We start from the raw sequence: 6,792 nt of genomic DNA, 5'->3' as shown, positions 1-6,792 counted from the left end.
AAAGACTTTCCCGTGGGAAGCCGGTTTTTGTCAAACGGGTCCCAGTGCTCTGCTCCTCTCTTTTCACTCCTGCTGCCAGAAGCCCAGGGAGGATGGGAGGGCTTAGAACATGGCTGGGCACTGGGGTTTCTTCCAGAGAAGTGGAGGGCATTGGCTTTACCTTGCCACAACCACTTGTGAGAGGGTCTGCACCTCAGGAAAACTGTCTCCGTGGGATGCCGGCTTTTTGCAAAGGGGTCTCAGGGCCGTGGGCCTCGGCTGTCCCTCCGGCTCCCCAAAGCACAGGAACGAGGTGAGGGGCTTAGACCATGCCTGGGCAATGTTGTTTCTTACACCTGGGTGTGTGGCATTTTGTTGAGCTGGCTACCCCCTCTTGGGATAGGTGTTCCACAGCAAGCACCTACTGTTCGTCGGAAGCCGTTTTTGCCCCAGGGGTCTCCGGGCTGTGTTCGTTGGGCTTGAACTCCTGCTAGCAAAACCGCCGGGATGAGGGAAGGGTTCAGACTGTGCCTGGGCCCTGTGGTCTCTTCCAGGTCAGTGCATGGCATTTCCTTCCCCTTGCCACAGGCACCTGGGAGCATGTCTGCACGTGGAGAAAGACTTTCCCGTGGGAAGCCGGTTTTTGTCAAACGGGTCCCAGTGCTCTGCTCTTCTCTTTTCACTCCTGCTGCCAGAAGCCCAGGGAGGATGGGAGGGCTTAGAACATGGCTGGGCACTGTGGTTTCTTCCAGAGAAGTGGAGGGCATTGGCTTTACCTTGCCACAACCACTTGTGAGAGGGTCTGCACCTCAGGAAAACTGTTTCCGTGGGAAGCCGGCTTTTTGAAAGGGGTGTCAGGGCCGTGAGCCTCGGCTGTCCCTCCGGCTCCTCAAAGCACAGGGACGAGGTGAGGGGCTTAGACCATGCCTGGGCAATGTTGTTTCTTACACCTGGGTGTGTGGCATTTTGTTTACCTGGCTACCCCCACTTGGGATAGGTGTTCCACAGCAAGCACCTATTGTTCGTCAGAAGCCGTTTTTGCCCCAGGGGTCTCCGGGCTGTGTTCGTTGGGGTTGAACTCCTGCTAGCAAAACCGCCGGGTTGAGGGAAGGGTTCAGACTGTGCCTGGGCCCTGTGGTCTCTTCCAGGTCAGTGTATGGCATTTCCTTCCCCTTGCCACAGGCACCTGGGTGCATGTCTGCACGTGGAGAAAGACTTTCCCGTGGGAAGCCGGTTTTTGTCAAACGGGTCCCAGTGCTCTGCTGCTCTCTTTTCACTCCTGCTGCCAGAAGCCCAGGGAGGATGGGAGGGCTTAGAACATGCCTGGGCACTGGGGTTTCTTCCAGAGAAGTGGAGGGCATTGGCTTTACCTTGCCACAACCACTTGTGAGAGGGTCTGCACCTCAGGAAAACTCTTTCCGTGGGAAGCCGGCTTTTTGCAAAGGGGTCTCAGGGCCGTGAGCCTCGGGTGTCCCTCCGGCTCCCCAAAGCACAGGGACGAGGTGAGGGGCTTAGACCATGCCTGGGCAATGTTGCTTCTTACACCTGGGTGTGAGGCATTTTGTTGACCTGGCTACCCCCACTTGGGATAGGTTTTCCACAGCAAGCACCTATTGTTCGTCGGAAGCCGTCTTTGCCCCAGGGGTCTCCGGGCTGTGTTCGTTGGGGTTGAACTCCTGCTAGCAAACCCGCCGGGATGAGGGAAGGGCTCAGTCGGTGCCTGGGCCCTGTGGTCTCTTACAGATCAGTGTACGGCATTTACTTCACCTTGCCACAGGCAGTTGTGAGCATGTTTGCACGTTATGAAAGATTTTTCCGTTGGAAGCCGGTTTTTCTCAAATGGGTCTCCGTGTTGTGCTCCTCTGTTTTCACTCATGCTTCCAGAAGCCCAGTGATGATGTTAGGGCTTAGAACATGGCTGGGCACTGTGGTTTCTTCCAGAGAAGTTGATGGCCTTTGCTTTACCTTGCCACAACCACTTGTGAGAGGGTCTGCACCTTAGGAAAACTGTTTCCTTTGGAAGCCGGCTTTTTACCTAATGGGTCAGGGCTGTGGGGCTCGGGTTTCCCTCATGCTACCAAAAGCACAGTGACGATGTCTGGGCTTAGACCATGCCTGGGGAATGTTGTTTCTTGCACATAAGTGTGTGGCATTCTTTTTACTTTGCTACAACCACTTTGGATAGGTTTTCCACATCAAGAACTTTTTTTTCTTCGGAAGCCGTTTCTGCCCCAAGTGTCCCATGCTGTGTTCGTTCGGGTTTATCTCCTGCTAGCAAACTGTGGTCTCTTACAGATCAGTGTATGGCATTTACTTCACCTTGGCACAGGCACTTGTGAGCATGTTTGCACGTTACGAAAGATTTTTCCGTTGGAAGCCGGTTTTTGTCAATCTCATAGGGAAGAAACAGAAACTCTTTGGCATAACCTGACTCACCCAGCATCAGGAAAGCAGTTCCAGAACTCAGCCCAGGGCCCCTGTCGCCTACCCAATTGTAGCCACCACCATGCCTCTATCGAAAGGAATTCCGAAAGACTCTCCTCTGACTCCACTACCAAAGAAACAGCAGATTGAATATGGCACTTCAAAATATCGAGATGATACATCTGGTATAGTTAGATACACAAGGTTTACCTTTATTTTTTTATCGTTTTTTATTACATAATGTTATAGTCTCCATACAGTATAGTAAATTTCGATGATACATTAGTTGCATATAACACCCAGTGCACCATGCAATATGTGCCCTCCTTACTACCCAACACCAGCATATATTTTAAACAGCAAAATGCTGCTCTGAATAATTTTGAATTTTCCCTCGACCCCCATTGTAACTCTTGGGATGAAAAGACTAATCAGTGATGAAACATCACCTTTGACAATTGGAAAGACATCATCCATATTTGTATGTGACGACAAAAGGCCATCTAACACTAAATGGTGGCCACTCACCCATATCTTAGGCCCAACTGTATAAACACTGTCAAACGTATATCTTAAAAATAGACAAAGAGTAAACCTCACCTTCCCTTTCTAATGAAAGAGTGTTTCTAGGAAACAGCTGTTCAAAATACATTCATAAGCAGTCAATGAACAGAGAAAATGGGATCCCCTGCAAAGTGCTCCAAGCTCAGAAACTAAGTACCTCCTTCACCAAATTCAGAACGCTGACAACTATTACTTAAGTTTTACTTCATGGCTCAACTAGAGAAAAGAGAAAAACCCAGGAGATGGTGGGTTCATGAGAGGTTTTACTTCCAGTCCTGATGTGGATATGACATTTCTCCAAATGGACCTGCCGCTTTCTCTGAATGCTGGATCCCGTGTCAAGCTGCCTCACTGACTCAGATGCAGACGTTCAGAACGTAGGGTGTCGCGGAGCCAGAGCAGAGAAGTGTTGTCAGATGGGTAGAAGCAGCTCCTCGGACCTAAAGCCTGCACACCTGCTGTGGTTTCTGGGAGAAGGGGAAACATAGACTTGTCTTTTAGTAGTAATTATCTCCCAGCCCATTGCCACCATTCCCAGGAAACAGCTAGCACAATGCTGAAGTTGGGTAAGGGCTCTGGGCCTTCCTAGCGCCCCACCTGTGCCTGAGGGAACAGGGAATACCCTGCTGAACTCGGGGAACTGCTCAAGGTCCATTACCTGCACTGTGTCGGGGGACAGGGGCACCGCACTGAAGTTGGGGACTGTGCGGTCCTTTCTCTCGCTCTTCTTGGGGAACACGGGAAACCCTGGAATGTCTGCGAACCATCCCACAAAAGCTTTGCTGAGCGGGTGCCCTGGAGTTCCTGGGTCTGGAGTGTATGGCCAGTTGACGGAGACTAGGCAGAAGAGACTTTCAAGGGAAAAAGGAAAGAAAACTGAGTCTCCATGATGAACTCTCTCAACATGCCCTTCCAGAACCCTGCCTCTTACCCGGGGTGCCCCTACTCCCAGAAAGCCCACCTATGGCCACACAGCATGCATTCACCCAGCCAGGAACTCCACAGGTCCACTCTCTCAAAACTCCACTTCCTTGGCTCCTGGTCTGCGTCCTTGGGCTGCTCCGGATCTGCACACAGAGACGTAGCTCCACCCCCATGGGGTGATTGCTTGGGGAGTATGATGCTTCCAACTCCTTGAATGCCAGGCAACCGGCCCCATGACTCACAACTCTGGGAGTGCAGAGGTCCAGGAGGCACCTCCTTGGCTAAACGCCCTGAGCAGGCATGACAGGGATCATGGGCAGGGCTGCAATCACACACACACACACACACACACACACACACGGCCCCTTTCGCGGACCCCTCTAGCTGCAGACCACCCTCAGAGCCCTGCCCCTTCCCTTCTGCACCAACCCTTCCTGCAAGGGTGTGCCTGGTTCCTGGCAAGGTCAGCTGCTCTCAGACTGTTCCAGCCTTGGGCTTTAGGAAATGCAATGCTTTTATGCATATCCAAGGCAATTTTAAGCGCCAAAAGGAATGCTCCAAGCGGGAATAGCTTTGCCTTCTTGTCTCACCCATGGAGTGGATAGTGCTTCTCAGACCTTCAAAACATCCTTCTAGGGTGAGCCCATTTGTGCTGCAATCTATATACACATGCTTAGTTCTACAGGGAAGGAAGGAAAAGCCGGCCTTCTGTTCTGTCGCGGTTGTGAACCAGGAACATTTATTTTTCACTTGAAAACAGAGTGTTATTGTCGACACTAAATGAAGGAACCTTTTAAAACATTTTAGAGAGGAAGGAAGAGAGTTTTATTCAAACCCAAGTCAAGGACAGCTGCCTGGGAGACACAATATTCACAAAGAAGGGAGTGCTCCAGGGAAGGAACATTTAGGGCAGGGTCATATATTTGTTCTGAGTTGTGCTACGTACAGTTATACATCACGATGAGGAAGAAGGTTCCAGAAAGTGACAGACTTTTTCTTATGTTTTCATTATGTACAAATCAGTATGACTTTAATCTTATGGGAGCAAGAAAGGTTCTTTTGTGTTCTCACCTTGATGTTGGCAAAGGCATTTTTTGGTTCTCTTTTTCTTTTTGATGCATATGGACAATAAGTGCTGGGGGCAGAAATAGGGCCCATGCTTTGAGGGTTTGCCCAGTCATTTTGAGCTGGGTAAAATGTTAAAGGAGAGCTTTCCTGGGAGGCCAAGATCAGGCCTCACAGATGGTATGACATAAAAATTACTCTTATCCTTATCATCACTACCAAATGGTGGAACGTGAGATGAAAGCACCTTTCCAATAGTCAAGAGACATCAAAGGACCCCTACAGAAGGTTACCTGCTCCATGGTCAACACAGGTAACAGAGGCGTTCATGGTCTCTGGACTCCTCCCCTTGTCCTGCCCAAATCTCTGAAGCATAGAGATCATTTACAGTCAGAATTTTACACATCTTAGAGATGTCTGGCACCATTCCCTTGGACTACAGAATACAACAGAATAGCTCACTGTCACAACACGAAAGTGCCCCTGGATACACTAAGTTCTTTCTCCGCAACGTTGGCCTTAATGAAATCATAATCGTAACATAGAAACACTACGATGGTTGGGAATAAATAATCACAGGTAAGGGAATATTTAGGAAATCTTTAGAAGCATTGTCTCACTCTATAGAAGAGGCTAACTGCTTTAAATACTATTTCCGACCTTACAGGACACTCTACAGACCAGAGCCTCCATCAATTAAAAAAGCATAGTTCTTTCAGTCACTTTAATATCAGAAAAATAGTATAGTATCTCTATTCCTAGGGATCTTTAAGTCTCCGACTCAAAGGTCCTCCACTGAGAGAATTATCTTCATGATCATGATGGGCAGAGGTGAAAAGGCAGCCGAATTCATTCCATTTGGCCACACAACAAGAAAATCCTAATACTTCCTAGGTTTCCAGATTGAGAAGACCTGGGGTAGAGCGAAATGGTACCTTGTATGGAAGAACAAGGGACTTGGAGTCAGTTTGGAGATCACACTTAGGTTTCTGACACTAAAATCCTCTGTAATTCATATCATTTCTGAGCCTTTGTCTATCCATCTAAAAATGGGACTCATTCTATCTACACCCCAGTTGAGAAGTTTACGAGGGAGAATGCTACTCAGAGCCAGTATGGATTCTCCCAAGAGCAGGTGCTCAGGAGCCATAATTACCATTGGGTCTATATCTTTTCCAGAGAAAAGAACACATGGTGAAACCGTGTTTCGAAAAGATGACTCACAAGATGATTTTCACACTTTCATGAAGGTCAAGAAACTGCTATTTTGTTGTAATTCTCTCAGAAATCATGTTATTAGCTTGGTGGGGACAATAGCAACATCATCACTAGGAGTGGGGAGCTTCTCATCTCCATATGGCTATGTTGACTACCTTAACACAATGCCACCAGAAAGGAAAGCTGGAGGGAGGTGTGTGTGGGCACAGGCCAAGGCTGCCAGGTGTGCCTGGGACATGCAGAACTCTGATAGGAGGCTTAAGTCCTGTCTATGTTAGGATAGTCAGTGCTCTTCAGAGACAAAGGGCCATTGTGTGTGAGCCCTGATGTAGAAAAGGTGGAAAATGTCCATTGCGATTCCCTCTCTGACCCTTAGGATATGCAGCAAAGTTACATTGAATTTTTAAACATGGAGGGATTTCCTGGTCTTCTTTTCATGAGGACTCGGGCTCTATTCCTTGGTGGCCTACGAATAGAATCTAGTTAGTTTCAGGATGTTAAAATGTAGACATGATTCATGGAACAACATATCATCTGTTTGGGTAAATAGTCTATGACCACTGGAAATAATGTATTCTGCACGTATTATGCAATATTACATAGACGTCAATTAGGTCA

At 48.4% G+C, this 6,792-nt stretch overlaps 1 long non-coding RNA gene across 1 annotated transcript; it reads right to left on the bottom strand.

The window, feature by feature from the left end:
• Positions 1 to 2,597: 2,597 nt before the first annotated feature.
• Positions 2,598 to 4,126, bottom strand: LOC148106690 (uncharacterized). Its single transcript, XR_015723618.1, has 3 exons — positions 3,929 to 4,126; positions 3,626 to 3,818; positions 2,598 to 3,434 (listed from the first exon to the last, which is right to left on the bottom strand). It is a non-coding gene; the product is annotated as an uncharacterized LOC148106690 (long non-coding RNA).
• Positions 4,127 to 6,792: the final 2,666 nt, after the last annotated feature.

The sequence above is a fragment of the Ursus americanus genome, unplaced genomic scaffold, assembly GCF_024610735.1.
Source record: "Ursus americanus isolate L20-20 unplaced genomic scaffold, mUrsAme1.1.p SCAF_142, whole genome shotgun sequence".
Lineage (NCBI taxonomy): Eukaryota > Metazoa > Chordata > Mammalia > Carnivora > Ursidae > Ursus > Ursus americanus.
This window is presented reverse-complemented; position numbering and strand designations above follow the sequence as displayed.